This window comes from Trachypithecus francoisi, unplaced genomic scaffold (genome assembly GCF_009764315.1).
Source record: "Trachypithecus francoisi isolate TF-2019V2 unplaced genomic scaffold, Tfra_2.0 Lachesis_group12, whole genome shotgun sequence".
In the NCBI taxonomy this organism is placed as follows: domain Eukaryota; kingdom Metazoa; phylum Chordata; class Mammalia; order Primates; family Cercopithecidae; genus Trachypithecus; species Trachypithecus francoisi.
The window spans coordinates 69,673,176-69,690,788 of record NW_022681457.1 but is presented as its reverse complement, the minus strand read 5'-3'; the positions used below and the strand labels follow the sequence as shown (position 1 = coordinate 69,690,788).

General features: G+C 47.3%; 1 protein-coding gene across 12 annotated transcripts in view; it reads left to right on the top strand.

Annotated features, from left to right (window-relative positions):
- The window catches only part of MROH7 (maestro heat like repeat family member 7), a 91,888-nt gene that overhangs the window by 11,002 nt on the left and 63,273 nt on the right, over positions 1 to 17,613 (top strand). For 3 of the 12 annotated variants that reach the window (XM_033226257.1, XM_033226253.1, XM_033226250.1), the window contains exon 1: positions 10,560 to 10,744. The exons of 3 other annotated variants lie outside the window; for them this stretch is intronic. The gene's annotated coding sequence lies outside the window, so the exon portion shown is untranslated. Of the gene's footprint in view, positions 1 to 10,537; positions 10,745 to 17,613 lie in introns of those variants that run through there. 6 more of the 12 variants (XM_033226254.1, XM_033226251.1, XM_033226246.1 and 3 more) reach the window with 5 other exon arrangements.

Sequence of the window (17,613 nt, the reverse complement as noted above, 5' to 3'; positions counted from 1 at the left end):
CAGCATCTACATGCTGGGGCTCGTGGAGAGATCCGGACTGTGAGGCTGTGGTAGGCCACCCGAGGCAGAGCAGGGCACTTGGTGGCTTTGACTGTGTGTGAAAGGGTGTCTAGAATCATGCCCAGGTGGGCAGACATCAGGGACTGAGGGTGGAGGGCAGGGCGGGAGAGATTTTGGTCATGGGGCTTGTCGTGGATCATTCCTGAGTCAATTTTCCTGCCTCAGCCTCCCCAAGGAGGGAACTGGATATAGAGGCTGTGGGCTCAGGACTGAGATCAGGGCCAAAGACAAGGGCATGAACATCATTTTGTGGCCAAAGCAAAGAGAGAAAGGAATAGAGGCTGACTTCTGGGGACCACTGACAGGCGGACAGGTGGGGGAAGGGGCATCAGTAGAGGAGAGCGGACAGCAGAGGGCAGTGGGGGGTGCCAATGGAAAGGTCAAGAAGAAAGGAGTGGTTAGCCAGGCCAGGAAATGGAGCCCCAATAAGGACAGCAAGGCCCCTGATGCTGGCCATGACCGTTTCCCTGGATCAGTAGGGAGGGCAGAGGTCAGAGCAGAACCTGTTTAGAGGGGCCAGGAAAGACTAGAGAGGATGAAGGTATGGAAGGGAGAGGCCCTGGGATAAAGTGAGGATGGGAGCAGGAGGACCTGGTGCTCATGGGGTGCTATTCCACAGGATGTGGGGAAGGGTGGGCATGGTGAGTGGTGAGTCTGGGGGTGCTGGTTGGGAGGTGATGTGGTGAAGGGGGATAATGAGGGAGAGGTTTGGGACAGGCAGTTTCTGTTGGCTGGTTGAGGCATGTGTGGTATGCCTACAGGGATCCAAAGAGACCCAAGCTGTGGGCTGCTAGATGTACAGGACCCCACTGAAGACCCCCTCCCCACCACTGTACATCAGGAAATGTGAGGCTGTGATGGGCCACCCGAGGCAGAGCTGGCCCTGGAGCCCAAGCTCAATTCTCGTTCTTGGAGCCTCTAGAGAAAGGGAGATCTAGTCTCTCTGGGCTTCTGGTTCATTCTCCAAATCAACTCAACAAACTCAGCAGCTGCCAGGAGCCAGGCCCTGGTAGGGTATCAGGACTGCTGGCTGGAATGGAGCAGGGTCAGTGCTGTGGGGTCTTCTCAGGAGACGGTAAAGGGGCTGTAGACAAGCAGGAACATGTTTTGTGAGTCACCTTTTTTACGGGGGCTGCCTTCCCAGGCCACCCACTCCGGATTCCAGAATCCAGTTGGTAATTGGGCCTCACCCAGATCCCTTCTGTAATAAGGCATGGAAGGGTGTGTTAACTGGAATATTATGACAGCCGCAAAAAGCTAACAGAATGACAGAAGCTACATCTTGAGTAACAACCACATATGCTTTACTCTACAGTTAAAGTCTAGAGGAAATTTCTGTGTAAGAGCTGGCCATAAAAAAAAGAAAAAAGAAAAGGCCGGCAGGGTGGCTCACACCCATAATCCCAGCACTTTGGGAGGCTGAGGCGGGCGAATCACTTGAGGTCAGGAGTTCAAGACTAGCTTGGCCAATACAGTGAGACCCTGTTTCTACTAAAATACAAAAATTAGCTGGGCACAGTGGCACGAGCCTGTAATCCCAGCTACTCGGGAGGCTGATGCAGGAGAATCACTTGAACGTGGGAGGTGGAGGTTGCAATGAGCCGAGATTGCACCATTGACCTCCAGCCTGAGCGACAGAGTGAGACTCTGTTTCTTTTTTTTTTTTTTTTTTTGAGACGGAGTCTCGCTCTGCTGCCCAGGCTGGAGTGCTGTGGCCGGATCTCAGCTCACTGCAAGCTCAGCCTCCGGGTTCACGCCATTCTCCTGCCTCAGCCTCCCGAGTAGCTGGGACTACAGGCGACTGCCATCTCGCCCGGCTAATTTTTTGTATTTTTTTTAGTAGAGATGGGGTTTCACCATGTTAGCCAGGATGGTCTCGATCTCCTGACCTCGTGATCCGCCCGTCTCGGCCTCCCAAAGTGCTGGGATTACAGGCTTGGGCCACCGCGCCCGGCCGAGACTCTGTTTCAAAAAAAAGAAAAGAAAAGAAAAGAAAAGAAAAGAAAAAAAGTCTAGAGGAACACCAAACCACCAGAATTATACAATGTGACTCCAGAGTTGTCCCCAAGCCCCATACTGATAAGTCTCACCTAGTCTGGCTTGCATTTTTTTCTGCTTTTATTAATAATATTATTTGTGATTTCCTACAAAGTGTCCCACATTTTAATTTCATCCACGTGTCACACAACACTGCCAAATGACTCATGATCCGTGGGAACATGTTGCAGGCAAAGAAATCAAGGCTTGGAGAGGTTGAGACTTGTCCCAAGTCACCTCAGTGTTAAGTTCAAATGCAGGTCAGGCTGACTGTGGGCCTATCTGCCTGATTTTATCCGTCTACTTGTCCCTTCTTATTCACACCCATTTACAATGGGACAGTCACTTATTTTGGCAAGAATATTTAACAGCAATGCTGGACAAATCTGTTTTTGAAAGAAAAATCAAGAACTTAGTTCTTACAGTTCATGAGGGCACCCCCTGCACAAACCATCCTCATTTTGGAGCTGCTGCTTATTTAGTGTTCGTGACACATTTATGAGGGAGGCATTCTTTTTTTTTTGGCAGAGTCTCGCTCTGTTGGCCAGGCTGGAGTGCAGTGGCACAATCTTGGCTCACTGTGACCTCTGCCCCCTGGGTTCAAGCGATTTTCCTGCCTCAGTCTCCAAGTAGCTGGGATTACAGGCACGCACAACCATGCTCAGCTAACTTTTGTATTTTTTAGTAGACACGAGGTTTCACCATGTTGGCTAGGCCGGTCTCGAACTCCTGAGCTCAAATGATCCATGTGCCTCAGCCTCCCAAAGTGCTGGGATTACAGGCATGAGCCACCGTACCCAGCCAAGGAAGACATTTTTATGCCCCCTTTTCACAGAAGGGAGCCAGAGTCAGTTTGCAGCCGAAAGGGATGCCCGTGCCCCGTCATTCCTACTCCACAGGCCGTGTGTCACTTGTCGTCCCTGGGAAGGAAGCCGGGGAGCCGAGCTCTCAGGCGCGGAGCTTTGCCACCTCTCTTGGCTCCAAAGAGCTCTGCAGACTGTCTGGGAGGAAAGAGACTTCATCTGGCTCTGGTTTTTGGCAGGAGGAACAGCCCTGGAACCGACTCCAAGCTGCAAAGACTCCTCCATTGTCTGTGATACTTCTTGTTGGGTTATAAATCACTAAACAAGTTACTGAGCACACATTCTGTGCCAGGCACTGTGCTAGGCTCTGGAGATCCCTCCCATGGCATACTGTGGGAGAGAAGAAAGCAGGGGCTGTCAGGAGGCTCCAGCATTTCAGATGTGAAACAGCCATTTTATTAATAGAGTTGGTGCACATCAAAAACACAGAGCAGGCTTATAGCCTGTAAGGATGTCAGACATGGAAAGTGGCAGTGGGCCCAGGTTGGGACATGCAGGATGGAGAAAACATAGGTTAGAAACCCCAAACTCCTGGGTGGGCCAGGAGGCTTTCAGAAGAGGCTTGGTTGGCCGAGCGCGGTGGCTCAAGCCTGTAATCCCAGCACTTTGGGAGGCCGAGACGGGCGGATCACGAGGTCAGGAGATTGAGACCATCCTGGCTAACCTGGTGAAACCCCGTCTCTACTAAAAAATACAAAAAAACTAGCCGGACGAGGTGGCGGGCGCCTGTAGTCCCAGCTACTCGGGAGGCTGAGGCAGGAGAATGGCGTTAACCTGGGAGACGGAGCTTACAGTGAGCCAAGATCCGGCCACTGCACTCCAGCCTGGGCGACAGAGTGAGACTCCGTCTCAAAAAAAAAAAAAAGAAGAGGCTTGGCTGACTCAGAGAACCATCAGGGACGGGGGCTAGGGAAGACCTTCCAGACAAAGGGTGCAGTGTGTGTGGGAGAGGGCCCAGGTAGGAAATGGGGGGAAGCAGAGGGGGAGAGAGATGAGACTGGGGAGCCCTGGAGGGTTGGGTCACCCTGATGAAGAATTTGGCTTCAACCTGGAGGGGTTGGGGAGCCCTTACCCACGGAATAAGCAAGGAGCACCACACTCTGCTTTGCATTTGGGAGGTGGCTGGAGGCTGCAGTTGAGAAATGGCTCCTGGAGGCCTGACTGCCTCTGCATCCAGGCTGTCCTGTTTAGCACTGCCCATCCCTGCACCCCCGAAGAGCCACGGGACTTCCCACACTGCATTGCTCAGAACAGCAAATGGCCGAGGGAAGTGTGTGCCTCAGGCTGTGTTATGTGGGTTACTCTGATACTCTCCCCACTTCCACACCGTGACATGTTCAGAGACTCCAACGTTTCAGATATGGAGCTGTCATTTTTAGGACTGGTGGCTCACACCTGTAATCCCAGCACTTTGGGAGGCTGAGGTGGGAGGACTGCTTGAGCCCAGGAGTTCGAGACCAGCCTGGGCAATGCAGGAGGATCTCGTCTCTACAAAATAAAAAAATAAATTAGCAAGACGTGGTGGTGCATGCCTATAGTCCCAGCTACCCAGGAGGTGGGAGGATGGTGCCACTGTACCTATCCTGGGCAACAGAGCAAAACCCCATCTCTAAAAAAAAAAAAAAGAAAGAAACCCATTTGCCTATTTTGACACTGTCATGCTGCAGGAGAAAAAACAAATTCTTTTAAAAATTAATGACCACAAGCTGGCCCTCACACAGCTATTTGGTCCTAATTTGTACTGCTTAGGTGGTCTCAACACTCTAAATGGTGGAATTTTATTTAAAGTATTTTCATGTTGGTGGTGTCCCAAGATAACTACTATAAGCAAAAACAAGTTTTCTCCAGAGGAACATAGAGGCTGGGCGCGGTGGCGCACACCTGTAATCCCAGCACTTGGGGAGGCCGAGGCGGGCAGATCACTCAAGGTCAGGCATTCGAGACCAGCCTGGGCAATATGACAAAACCCCATCTCTACTAAAAATACAAAATTACCGGGGTGTGGTGGCTCATGCCTGTGATCCCAGCTACTTGGGAGGCTGAGGGAAGAGAATCACTTGAACCCAGGAGGTAGAGGTTGCAATGAGCCAACATTGCACCCCTGCACTCCAGCCTGGGCAACAGAGCAAGACTGTCTCAAAAAAAAAAAAAACAAAAAACAAAAAACAAAAAACCATAGCTTAAATCCAGGCCTTAAGGAATTCTGTGACAAAGTTTCAGGGAAAATAAGCGGTTCCCAGTCAACAATCCCAAAAGTCATAAGAAAATAAGGCACCATGGGTGAAAACCAAGAGACAATGTAAACAGCAGAATCAGACCCACAATTTTGTTCAGAATACAAAATTATCAAAAGCAAAATAACATGGTTTTTTTGTTTTTTGTTTCTGAGATGGAGTCTCGCTCTGTTGCCCAGGCTGGAGTGCAGTGGCGCGATCTCGGCTCATTGCAACCTCCGCCTCCCAGGTTCAAGCAATTCTCCTGCCTCAGCCTCCTGAGTAACTGGGACTACAGACACATGCCACCATGTCCAAATAATTTTTTGTATTTTTAGTAGAGATGGAGTTTCATCATGTTAGCCAGGGTGGCCTCAATCTCCTGACCTCGTAATGCACCTGCCTCAGCCTCCCAAAGGACTGGGATTATAGGCGTGAAACCCCGTGCCCAGCCTGTTTTTTGATTTTTTTTGAGACAGTGTCTTGCTCTGTCATCCAGGCTGGAGTGCAATGATGCGATCATGGCTCATTGCAGCCTTGAACTCCTGGGCTCAAGCGATTCTCCTGCCACAGCCTCCCAAGTAGCTAGGACTACAGCTGTGCACCACCATGCCTGGCTAATTTTTGTGTGTGTGGAGATAGGGTGTCACTATGTTGCCAGGCTGGTCTTGAACTCATGGACTCAATCCATCCTCCTGCCTAGGCCTCCCCAGAGGGGAGGGACTAAGGGGTGGGATTAAGGCATGAATTATCACACCCAGCCTGTTTAATATGTTTAAAGAAATAAAAAGCAAGCCAGATGTGGTGGCTCACACCTATAATCCCAGAACTTTGGGAGGCCGAGGCTGGTGGATCATTTGAGTTTAGGAGTTTGAGACCAGCCTGGCCAACATGGTGAAACCCCTTCTCTACTAAAAATATGAAAATTATCCAGGCCTGGTGGCACAACCCTGTGATTTCAGCTACTCAGGAAGCTGAGGCACGAGAATTGCTTGAACATGGGAGGCGGAGGCTACAGTGAGCTGAGATCATGCCACTGCACCCCAGCCTGGTCAATAGAGTGAGACTCTGTCTCAAAACAAACAAACAAACAAACAGCTTTAGGCCAGGTGTGGTGGCTCACACCTATAATTCCAGCGCTTTGGGAGGCCAAAGAGGGCGGATCACCTGAGGTCAGGAGTTTGAGACCAGTCTGGCCAACATGGCGAAACTCCATCTCTCTCTACTAAAAATACAAAATTTAGCCAGGTATAGGGGTAGGTGCCTGTAATCACAGCCGCTTGGGAGGCTGAGGCAGGAGAATTGGTTGAACCCAGGAGGCAGAGGTTGCAGTGAGCAGAGATCGTGCCACTGCATTCCAGCCTGGGCGAGAGAGCGAGACTCTACCTTAAAAAAAAAAAAAAAAAAAAAGACGGAAGGCTTAGTGTGTAACTCATCAGAGTTACACAGGGCAGAGAAAGAATGGGAAAAAAGAAATTTCTAGAAAAGTTTTCAAAATTTCTGATCAATACCAATATTCCAAATAGGAAAAATACAAAAAAAAATCCATACTTATATGTGGCATAATACGATTGTAGAACACCAAAGTAAAAGATCTTATTTATTTTTTATTAAAATTAAAAAAAATTAAAACAGAATCGGGGTCTCTCCATGCTGCCCAGGCTGGTCTTGAACTCCTGGTTTCAAGCTATCATCCCACCATGGCATCTTAAAACGCTAGGATTACAGGCATGAGCTGCTGCATCTGGCCCAAAGTAAAAGATCTTAGAAGCGGCCAGAAAAAATAGATTCGGGCTGGGCACGAATAGATTGATCACCAAAAAGGTGGCAGACTAACTTCTCGACAGAATCCACAGAAGCCAGAAGGCAGTGGAACATTAGCTTTGATGCACTAAAATAAGATACCACTCTAGGCTGCTACATACAGTAAAAATGTTTCGAGAATGAGAATTATAATTTTTTGGCAAACAAAACTAAAGGAGTTTACTACTAAGAAACTCTTTTTTTTGAGATAGCCTCGCTCTGTTGCCCAGGCTGGAGTGGGCTACAGTGATGCAATCTTGGCTCACTGCAACCTCGGCCTCCCGGGTTCAAGCGATTCTTGTGTCTCAGCCTCCTAAGTAGCTGGGATTACAGGTGTGTGCCACCAGGCCTAGCTACTTTTTATATTTTTAGTAAAGATAGGGTTTCACCATGTTGGCCAGGCTGGTCTCAAACTCCTGACTTCAAGTGATCTGCCCACCTTGGCCTGCTAAAGTGCTGGGATTACAGGCGTGAGCCACGGTGCCTGGCCAGTCCCTGTGTTTTTCTTTTGTTTTTGGAGGTAAGTGATCCTCCTGCCTTGGATCTCCCAAAGTGCTGGGATTACAGGTGTGAACTGCTGTGCTCAGCCCATTTTTTATTTGTTTCTTGAAGGAGGGTAGCAGTATTAATTAATTTTGGACTTTGCTAACTAAAGTTTGGATGTTAAGAATAGATGTATACAGGCCAGATGCAGTGGTACATCCTTGTAATTTTAGCACTTTGGGAGGCTGAGGCGGGAGAATTGCTTGGGCTCAAGAGTTTGAGACCAGCCTGTGCAACATGGTGAAACCTTGTCTCTACAAAAAAATTTTAAAAAATTAGCAGACATGATGGTGTGCACTTATAATCCCAGCTACTTGGGAGGCTGAGGTGGGAGGAGGTGGAGTTGAGGCTGCACTCCAACCTGGGCGACAGAGTGAGACCCTGTCTCAAAAGAGAAATAAAAAAGAATAGACATGTAATATATAATTTCCAAACAAATGGAAAAGGAAAGAAAGGAGTTTGAGAAGAAAGGCAAATTTAATAATCCAAAACAAAGTGAGAAAAGAGAAAAACAAAACGAAAAAGGAGACGTTCTGCTTGTATTAATGGCAGAATAGCTCCTAACAGATCAATTTTCATACTGGTAAAAATTATGAGCTCTGAACAAAACAAACAAACAAGCAAACAAAAAAACCTCCTGAAGACTCTGGAAAGAGCGAAAACAGGGAGAACCTAAAAGGAAACCGACACTTACAAGAAAAGAAGAAATAGCTACTGGGTGCAAAATATATTTAAAATCTCACAAACATAATATTGAACCAAGGAAGTCAGAAGAAAATAGTTTGTGTTGTATAATTCCATTTATATGAAGTATGAAAACAGGCAAACCATATTAAAAGTCAGGATAGTGGTTCCCCTGACGAGGAGGAGGATAGTGATGGGAAGGGGGACATGAGGAGGATTTCTGGGGTCCTGGTAACGTTCTATTTCTGGATCTGGGTGCTGGTTTCATGGGTGTGCTCACTCGGTGAAAATTCATGAAAATAGACATGACATATGCAATTTTTTGCTTCAGTACAAACCTAAAAATCAAAAGGGAACAGAGACAAGAGGGATAGGCAGGCAGGGCAGACTGTGAAGAGGCCTCAATGCCAGACTAAGGAGCTGGACGTGACCCTGGCAGCAGTGGAGGACACTGAAGGTGTTAAGAAGGGAAATGAATTGTCAGGGAAGCTGCCTCTCTGCCTAATGTGGGTGGCTGGGAGAGGGGAACACCTGCCCCATGGGACATTATTTACAGGACTGGCCAGAATCTGGGCTTTCAATGACGAAGACCTGAGCTAGGATGGAGGGTGTGAGGTTGGAGGCAAAGAGCGGATTTGGAGGTAAAATTGGAAGGACTGGCTGGGTGCAGTGGCTTACGCCTGTAATCCCAGCACTTTGGGAGGCCGAGGCGGGCAGATCAAGAAGTCAGGAGATCAAGACCATCCTAGCTAACACAGTGAAAACCCGTCTCTGCTAAAAAAAATACAAAAAAATTAGCCGGGCGTGGTGGTGGGCTCCTGTAGTCCCAGCTACTCGGGAGGCTGAGGCAGGAGAATGGCATGAACCCAGGAGGCGGAGCTTGCAGTGAGCCAAGATGGCGCCATTGTACTCCAGCCTGGGCAACAGAGCGAGACTCCATCTAGAAAAAAATATATATATATTGGAAGGACTTGGGAGTTTACATGCAGGAGGCCAGGGAAGAAGAGGGAGGAGTCAAAAATGATCCTTGGGAGAGGCTTGTCACTGGAGCTAAAGAGCGAGGGAGGGGACGCTGGAGGAAGAAGCAAGTTTGAGGGAAGAATTTGTTTGTTTTTTTTTTAAATAGGGTTTTGCTCTGTTGCCCAGGCTGTAGTGCAGTGGCACCATCATGACTCACAGTAGCCTCGATCTCTCAGGCGCTGGTGATTTCCCCCACCTCAGCCTGCTAAGTAGCTGGGACTACAGGCGCATGCCACCATACCTGGTTGATTTTTAAAAAATTTTTATTTTTACTAGAGATGAAGTCTCACTATGTTGCCCAGGCTGGTCTTGAACTCCTGGGCTTGGGTGATCCTCCTGCCTCAGCCTCCCAAATTGCTGAAATTATCGGCATGAGCCACTGCACCCAGCCAAAGGAAGGATTTTTGCTGGGGAAGGTGCAAGTGGAGGAGGAATCCTCGGTGACACAAGGCCTCTGAAGCAGCAGAAGGAAACTGGGGGTACAGGAATCCTCCTGTTCAGATGTGGACAGCAGAGGAGAAGAGCAGAAAAGGTGAGATCCAAGGTGGACTGGAGGGAATTCAGGAGAGCCCATCAGCTGCTCGCTAATGAGAAGTCGCAGTCAAGTGTGGGGAGTGAGTCTGATGAAGCTGACTTCTAGGTAGCTTGTCTGAGAACAGGTTATGCAGTGTATCTAAGGACATCCTGACCTGGGGGAACAGGAAGACAGGAAGACTCCGTTATCATTTTGTAAATGGTGCCCAGTGAAGTTTCTATTAGTAAATTAGCTGAGCTATTGCTTATCATTAAAAAGATTTTCTTTAGAAAGATAGCCGTAGAGTCCTGCTTTTCTTATCAAAAGAGCTAGGTGACACTGCTATGCCCCGGCCCGCCCTGCCCTCATTCCTGCCCTGCTCCACACACTCTTATCGGCACATGGAACAGGAGCCAGGGTGGGGTAGGAAAAAGATCAAGGATTTGGGTGCACAAGGACAGGCAGGCATCCCAGCTCCTGACCTTGGGCCAATATTTTCTTACTATGGGTCTCAGTTGCCTCGTCACAGGCCACCTGATTTCAAAGCCCTTGTCACCCTGAAATAAACAGAGGTCCAAGGTCATAGGGCAAGGGGCTTTTGTGGGAAGACTTGAATTCTGGATGAGAAACTCGGTGTTTATTAGCAGTGAGGTCCTTTCTGGGAGGCTGAAGAGGGTCTCAGGGCAGGTTGTTCTTTGAAAGGACCCCATCCCTTCTCCCAGCTGTATAGGTGGCAGCAGGGGTCTCATTGGCTGAGGGACTTCTGGGTCATGGTGACGTCATAAAGCCCATAGCACTGGCCTGGGCTGGGGAAGCCTAGGTAAGCTGAGGGGCGGCTCTAGGAAAGCCCTAGGGGTGGCGGCAGCCTCCACAGCCTCCGCAAGGGACTTACCACCTTCCCCCACTGGGTAAAAGCCCCCTGCTCTGGTTGTATTTCCACAGTTAGAACTTCATACCTTTGGCTTAGAGCTGAATTTTCTGTTACCATGTGGATGCTCCAGGTGGAGGTAACACATTGAACTCTACAAGAGCAGCTCAAGGCTCACAGAGAAAGTTTAGGCTCTCAGGTCCTGACAGTGTAGTGGCTGGGAGTTGGGGGGAGGGGAGGGGAAGAGAGTGAAAAGATGCAGGGAGGGAATGCCATAGATCTGGGGAAAGAAGAGGCTTGGAGCCTGGAAACCAAACTTTGTCTTTTTTCCAAGCCTCACCAGCCTGCCCTCACCCAGAAGGAGGAAGGGATGGTGGGGATGAACATTTATTGAGGGCTTTCTGTGGGCCAGGTCCTGTGATCATCACTTTATGTGGGCTATCCCACCTGGAATATTAAGATAGAGGCTTAGAGTGGTGAGGGCATCTGTCCAGGTTCACACAGCTGGTGAGAGAGAAGGTTTTGAATTCAGGTCTGCCTGACTCCAAAGCCTTGGATTTTGGCATTATAGCTGGGTATCAGGAAAGTTGCCTTGTTTTCACTGAACTTGTCCTTTAGGATAGGGACCTAAAAGTGGCAGAGGGAATGGGGAATAAGAAACAGGAAGACACGGTTCCACTGAGTGATTCACGTCTTGGGAATCTCTGTGGTATTATAGGGAAAACTGTGGGTTGAAGGAACCTGGGTTTGAATCCAGCCTCTACCACTTGCTTGGGACTTAGTAGAAATCAATTTATTTTATTTTTTGAGACAGAGTCTCTCTTTGTCACCCAGACTGTAGTGCAGTGACATGAACACAGCTCACTGTAGCCTCAACCTCCCTGGCTCAAGTGACCCTCCCACCTCAGCCTCCCGAGTAGCTGGGACTACAGGTGCACACACCATGCCTGGCTAATTTTTGTATTTTTTGTAGTGACGGGATTTTGCCACATTGTTCAGGCTGGCCTTGAACTCCTGAGCTTAAGCAATCCTCTTGCCTCAGCTTCCCAAAATGCTGGGATTACAGGTGTGAGCCATTTTGCCTGGCCAGAAATGATTTTAGATCCCTGCACAGTCTGAATTAACATGCCAGCAAATGAGATAATGATATCTCTCTTGAAGAGTTGTCATTCATTCATTCATTCATTCATCCTTCCCTCACTCCCTGAATGTTTTCTGAACCTTCCCTGTGTGCCACGTGCTATGTGCTGGGAAAATAGGGGTAACAAGATAGCCAGACACTCACCAAACTCATTTTCAGAGTAGACGCATATAAGTAAACAGACTGATCCTCTGATACAGAGTGATCACATGAGGAGGGTGCCTCACTCACATTTGGGGATTCCAGGAAGACTTCCTGGAGGAAGGGACATCTAATCTAAGCTGGTGTCTAGACTAGATGTTAGCTAGAGGGAGCAATTGAAGTTTAGGTGAGTAGTCTTGGAGAAGTTTATAGGAAGAGGAAAGAGTATTTGCAAAGGTCCCAAGGCAAGATGGAGGCCAAAACATTGAGGATCCTGGGAGAAGTTGAGAGTGGTTCAAACATGTGGTGCAAGGCCAGGGAAGGGAATGAATGTAGCTGGAGAGATGGAGGGGCTAGGCCTGTGGGCTGAGGATTCTGACAGAAGAAACACAGATATCAGACTTCAGATTAGGGTGTCTTCACTCCTGGCCTGTCCACCAGTCATGCAAAAGTCACTTAGGAGAGGCGGGGTAGGGGAAAGCTTGATGAAAGGGTGATTCCTGGATCCCTTCAGAACTACAAAGCAGAGTCTCTGAGAGTGAGGCTTGGGAATCTATCTTTTTAAAAATATAAGCTACACTCACACCCCACCATTTGAGAACCTACAAGAAATCACAGAGGGGTTACAAGAGGGGAATGTCTTAGTTAGACTTACATGCATTTTTATTTCATCTGAGAATGTCTTTATTTCCGTTTGATTACTCAAGGATAATTTTGCCTAAAATAGAATTGTGGTTGAGAGTTCTTTTCTTTCAACTCTTGAAAAATGTGTGCCACTTCCTTTTGGCCTCCATAGTTTCAGATGAGAAATCTGCTGTCATTCAAATTGGTGTTTCCCTATAAGTAAGGCTCTCAAGTTGCTTTTAATGTATATATTTTTAAAGTCTTTATTTTTCAGAAGTTTAACCATGATGTGTTTTGGCATGGATTCCTTTAGATTTATCCCATTTGAAGTTTCAGCAGTTTTCTGAATCTGTATATTTATGTTTTTCACTAAATTTGGGGAGTTTTCAGCCATGACTTGCTTGTAATGCTTTTTCAGCATTCTTTCTTTTCTCCTTCTGGAACTCTGATGATATAAACAGTATTTTCTTATTGTTCCTGAGGTTCTGTGGTTTTTTTTGTGGGAGGGAGATCTATTTTCTCTTTGTTGTTTAGATCTTCCTTCCTTCCTTCCTTCCTTCCTTCCTTCCTTCCTTCCTTCCTTCCCCCCTCTCTTCCCTCCCTCCCGCTCTCTTTCTTTCTCTCTCTCTTTCCTTCTCTCCTTCTCTTTCTTTCTCTTTCTTTTTCTTTCTTTCCTTTTCTTTCTCTTCTTTCCCTTCTTTCCTTCCCTCCCTCCCTCCCTCCCTCCTTTCTTCTTTCTTTCTTTCTTTCTTTCTTTCTTTTCTTTCTTTCTTTTCTTTTTCTTTCCTTCCTTTTCTTCTTGTCTTGCTCTGTCACCAAGTCTGGAGTGCATGATTTTGGCTTTCTGCACCCTCTGCCTCCTGAGTTCAAGCGATTCTCCAGCCTCAGCCTCCTGAGTAGCTGGGATTACAGGTGCCCCACCATACCTGGATAATTTTTGTATTTTTAGTAGAGATGGGGTTTCACCATGCTGGCCAGGCTGGTCTCAAGCTCCTAACCTCAGGTGATCTGCCTGACTCAGCCTCCCAAAGTGCTGGGATTACATGCATGAGCCACTGCGCCTAGCCTATTTTTCTTTCTTCTTTTATCTTTTAATGTTAAAAAAAAAAATAGAGATGAGGTCCCACTATGTTGCCCAGGCTGGTCTAGAACTCCTGGGCTCAAGTGATCCTTGGCCTCCCAAAGTGCTGGGATTATAGGCATCAGCCACCATGTCCAGCCAAATAACTTTCTTTTTTCTGAGATGGAGTCACACTCTGTCACCCAGGCTGGTGGCTGGAGTACGGTGGTGCAATCTCAGCTCAATGCAACCTTTGCCTCCCAGATTCAAGCAATTCTCATGCCTCAGCCTCCCTAGTAGCTGGGACTACAGGCACCTGTCACCATACCTGGCTAATTTTAAAATTTTTAGTAGAGACGGGGTTTCACCCTGTTGGCCAAGCTGGTCTTGAACTCCTGGCTTCAAAATATCTGCCTGCTTCAGGCTCCCAAAGTGTTGAGATTACGGGCGTGAGCCACCATGCCCAGCCAAAGCATTTTTACGATGACTGCTTTGAAATCCTTGTCAAAAATTCCAACATCTGATTCATCTCAGTGTTAATGTTGGTTGGTTGTCTTAAGATGAGATTTTCCTAGTTTTTGGTATGAGTGATTTTTACTGCATCTTTGACATCTCAGGTATTACAATAATTTTTTTTTTTCTTTTTTCTGAGACAAAGTCTTGCTCTGTCACCCAAACTGGAGTGCAGTGGTAGTGGTGCAATCTTGGCTCACTGCAACCTCCACCTCCCAGGTTCAAGTGATTCTCCTGCCTCAGCCTCCTGAGTAGCCGGGATTACAGGTATGCACCACCATGTCCAGCTAATTTTTTGCATTTTTAGTAGAGACAGGGTTTCACCATGTTGGCCAGGCTTGTCTTGAACTCCTGACCTCAAGCGGTCTGCCTGCCTTGGCTTCCCAAAGTGCTGGGATTACAGGTGTGAGTCACCGTGTTAAGGTTTAGCTTGTAGGTTCTGGCCTACTTTTGTGGACTGTAGCTCCAGTGATTTTTCTTTTTTCTTTTCTTTTCTTTTCTCTTCTCTTCTCTTCTCTTCTCTTCTCTTCTCTTCTCTTCTCTACTCTTCTCTTTTCTTTTTTTGAGACAAGTTCTCTCTCTGTTGCCCAGGCTGGAGTGCAACAGCAAAATCTTGGCTCACTGCAGCTTTGCCTCCTGGGCTCAAGCAATTCTCCTGCCTCAGCCTCCCAAGTAAGCTGGGACTCCAGGCGCACACCACCGCACCTGGATAATTTTTGTATTTTCTGTAGGGATGGGGTTTTGCTGTGTTGCCCAGGCTGGTCTTGACCTCCCAAGCTCAAATGATCCACCTGCCTCTGCTTCCCAAAGTGCTGGGATACAGGCATGAGTCACCGCATGCAGCCAAAAGCTATTTTAAAGTAGAGAAGTTCTTGGCACTGTTCCGTACTCTGACAGTCCTGGCACAGGCCTGGTCTCCAGTGATATTTACGAGTCCTCGTTTGCTTCATTTTTATGGTAGTGCTGGGGCTCCTGTTTATTCCTGCTGGTGCTGTCTGCAGAGGTAGAAGGCACTTCCCTGGGCCACTTGTTATCACTGGAGCAGGTGGGGGAGGCCAGAAGATGTCGGGTCTGGTAAAATGTCTGATACTGGGTGGAGGGCCCAGAGATCCAGGGTTCTGCTGACATTGTCACTGCGGGTTGGATTGGTCTGTCACTGCTCCAGGTATGGAGAAGGGATTGAGGCTCCCTACTGGGAGACCCTCTCTGTTGGGCTTCTTCTTTCCTGGTCTTTTGGCTGGAGAGAGCAGGTTTTTCTTCTACTTTTGAGTATGTGTTTATGCTGTCAGTAGATCTGTGTGGCAGGCTTCTTCGGGTTATGTGAGTGATAAAACAAAAGCTCCAGGGAACTCCCCATAGTGTCAGCCTTCAAGTCCTGAGATGCCTAGTCAGTCACTGCCTTCTTTCCAGCCGTCAGAGTCCTTTTATGGTTATCTGTTGAACTGTTTCCAGAGTATTTAGTTATTTTTAGAAGGGAAGAACAGAGAAAAGTGAATTGACAACCTGTCCATTACATGCATTAAAAAACCATTGTGGTATAATGCACCCACCATAAAGCTGACCATTAGTGGCAATTAGTGTGTTCATAAGGTTGCACAACCATCATTACTATCAGACATTGTTCTGGTCCAGAAGGAAACCCTATACCCATTAAACAGTCGCTTCCCATTACCTGCTTTCCCCTTCCCCTGGCAACCTCTCTCTGTCCTGCTTTAATCTACTGTCTCTGTAGATTTGACTATTCTGGATATTTTAGATAAGTGGAGTCTATAATATGTGGTCTTTTGTGATCAGCTACTTTCACCTAGCATAATGTTTTCAAAGTTTATCCATGTTTAGCATGCATGAGTACTTCGTTCTTTTTAGTGGCTGAATAATCCACTGTATGGACATACCATATATTGTTTATCCATTAATCAGTATGTGGCTATTTGGGCTGTTTCCACCTTTGGCTCTCATAAGCCCTAGCACCCGGCTAGCAGTGTCTTTTGAAGCAAAAAAGTTTTAAATATTGCTGATGTCCAATTTATCTATATTTTTCTTTTGTTGCTTTTGCTTTTGGTGTCATGTCTAAGAAACCATTGCCAAATCCAAGATCATGAAGGTTTACTCCTATGTGTTCTTCCAAGAGTTTTATAGTTTTAGCTCTTCTATGTAGGTCTTTAATGCATTTTGAGTTAATTTTTGTATAGAATGTGGGATAGGAGGCTAGGTGCAGTGGCTCTTGCCTGTAATCCCAGCACTTTGTGGAGGCTGAGGCAGGAGGATCACTTGAGGTCAGGAGTTTGAGATCAGCTTGGTCAACATGGTGAAACCCCGTCTCTACTTAAAAAAAAAGGCCAGGCATGGTGGTTCATGCCTGTAATCCCAGCACCTTGGCAGGCCAAGGCGGGTGGATCACCTGAGGTCAGGAGTTCGAGACCAACCTGACCAATATGATGAAACCCCGTCGCTTCTAAAAATACAAAAATTAGCCAGGCCTGGTGGCATGCACCTATAATCCCAGCTACTCAGGAGGCTGAGACAGGAGAATCACTTGAACCTGGGAGGCGGAGGTTGCAGGGAGCCGAGATTGTGCCGTTGCACTCCAGCCTGGGCAACAAGGGCGAAACCCTGTATTAAAAAAAAAAACAATTAGCTGGGTTTGGTGGTAGGCCCCTGTAGGCCCAGTTACTTGAGAGGCTGAGGCAGGAGAATCGCTTGAACCTGGGAGGCGGAGTTTGCAGGGAGCCGAGATTGCGCCATTGCACTCCAGCCTGGGTGACAGGGTAAGACTCCATCTCAAAAAAAAAAAAAGAGAATGTGGGTTAGGAGTTCAGCTTTATTCTTTTGCATGTCAATATCCAGCTGTTCCACTGCCATTTGTTGAAAAGACTATTCTTTTTAAATATATAATCTATTTAATTATTTTATTATTATTGTTTTTGAGATAGAGTCTCATTATGTTGCCCAGGCTGGTCCAGGCTGGTCTTGAACTCCTGGGCTCAAGTGATCTTCCCACTTTGGCCTCCAAAAGTGCTGAGATTATAGACATGAGCTGCCTACTGAAGAGACTATTCTTTTCCCTATTAAGGGAGGAGTTATCACCCTTGTCAAAAATCATTTGACCATATATGCATGGATTTATTTCTGGACTTGCAATTCTATCCCGTTAGTCTATATATTTATCCTTATGTCAGTACCACACACTGTTGCATGCAATTTTATTTATTTATTTATTTATTTATTTGAGATGGAATTTCGCTCCTGTTGCCCAGACTGGAGTGCAATGGCACAATCTCGGCTCACTGCAACCTCCGCCTCCCAGCTTCAAGCAACTCTCCTCCCTTAGCCTCCCAAGTAGCTGGGATTACAGATGTGTGCTGCCATGCCTGGCTAATTTTTTGTATTTTAGTAAAGACAGGATTTCGCCATGTTGGCCAGGCTAGTCTCGAACCCCTGACCTCAGGTGATCCACCCAGCTCGGCCTCCCAGAGTGCTGGGATTACAGGTGTGAGCCACCGTGCCTGGTCTGCATTCAGTTTTTTTT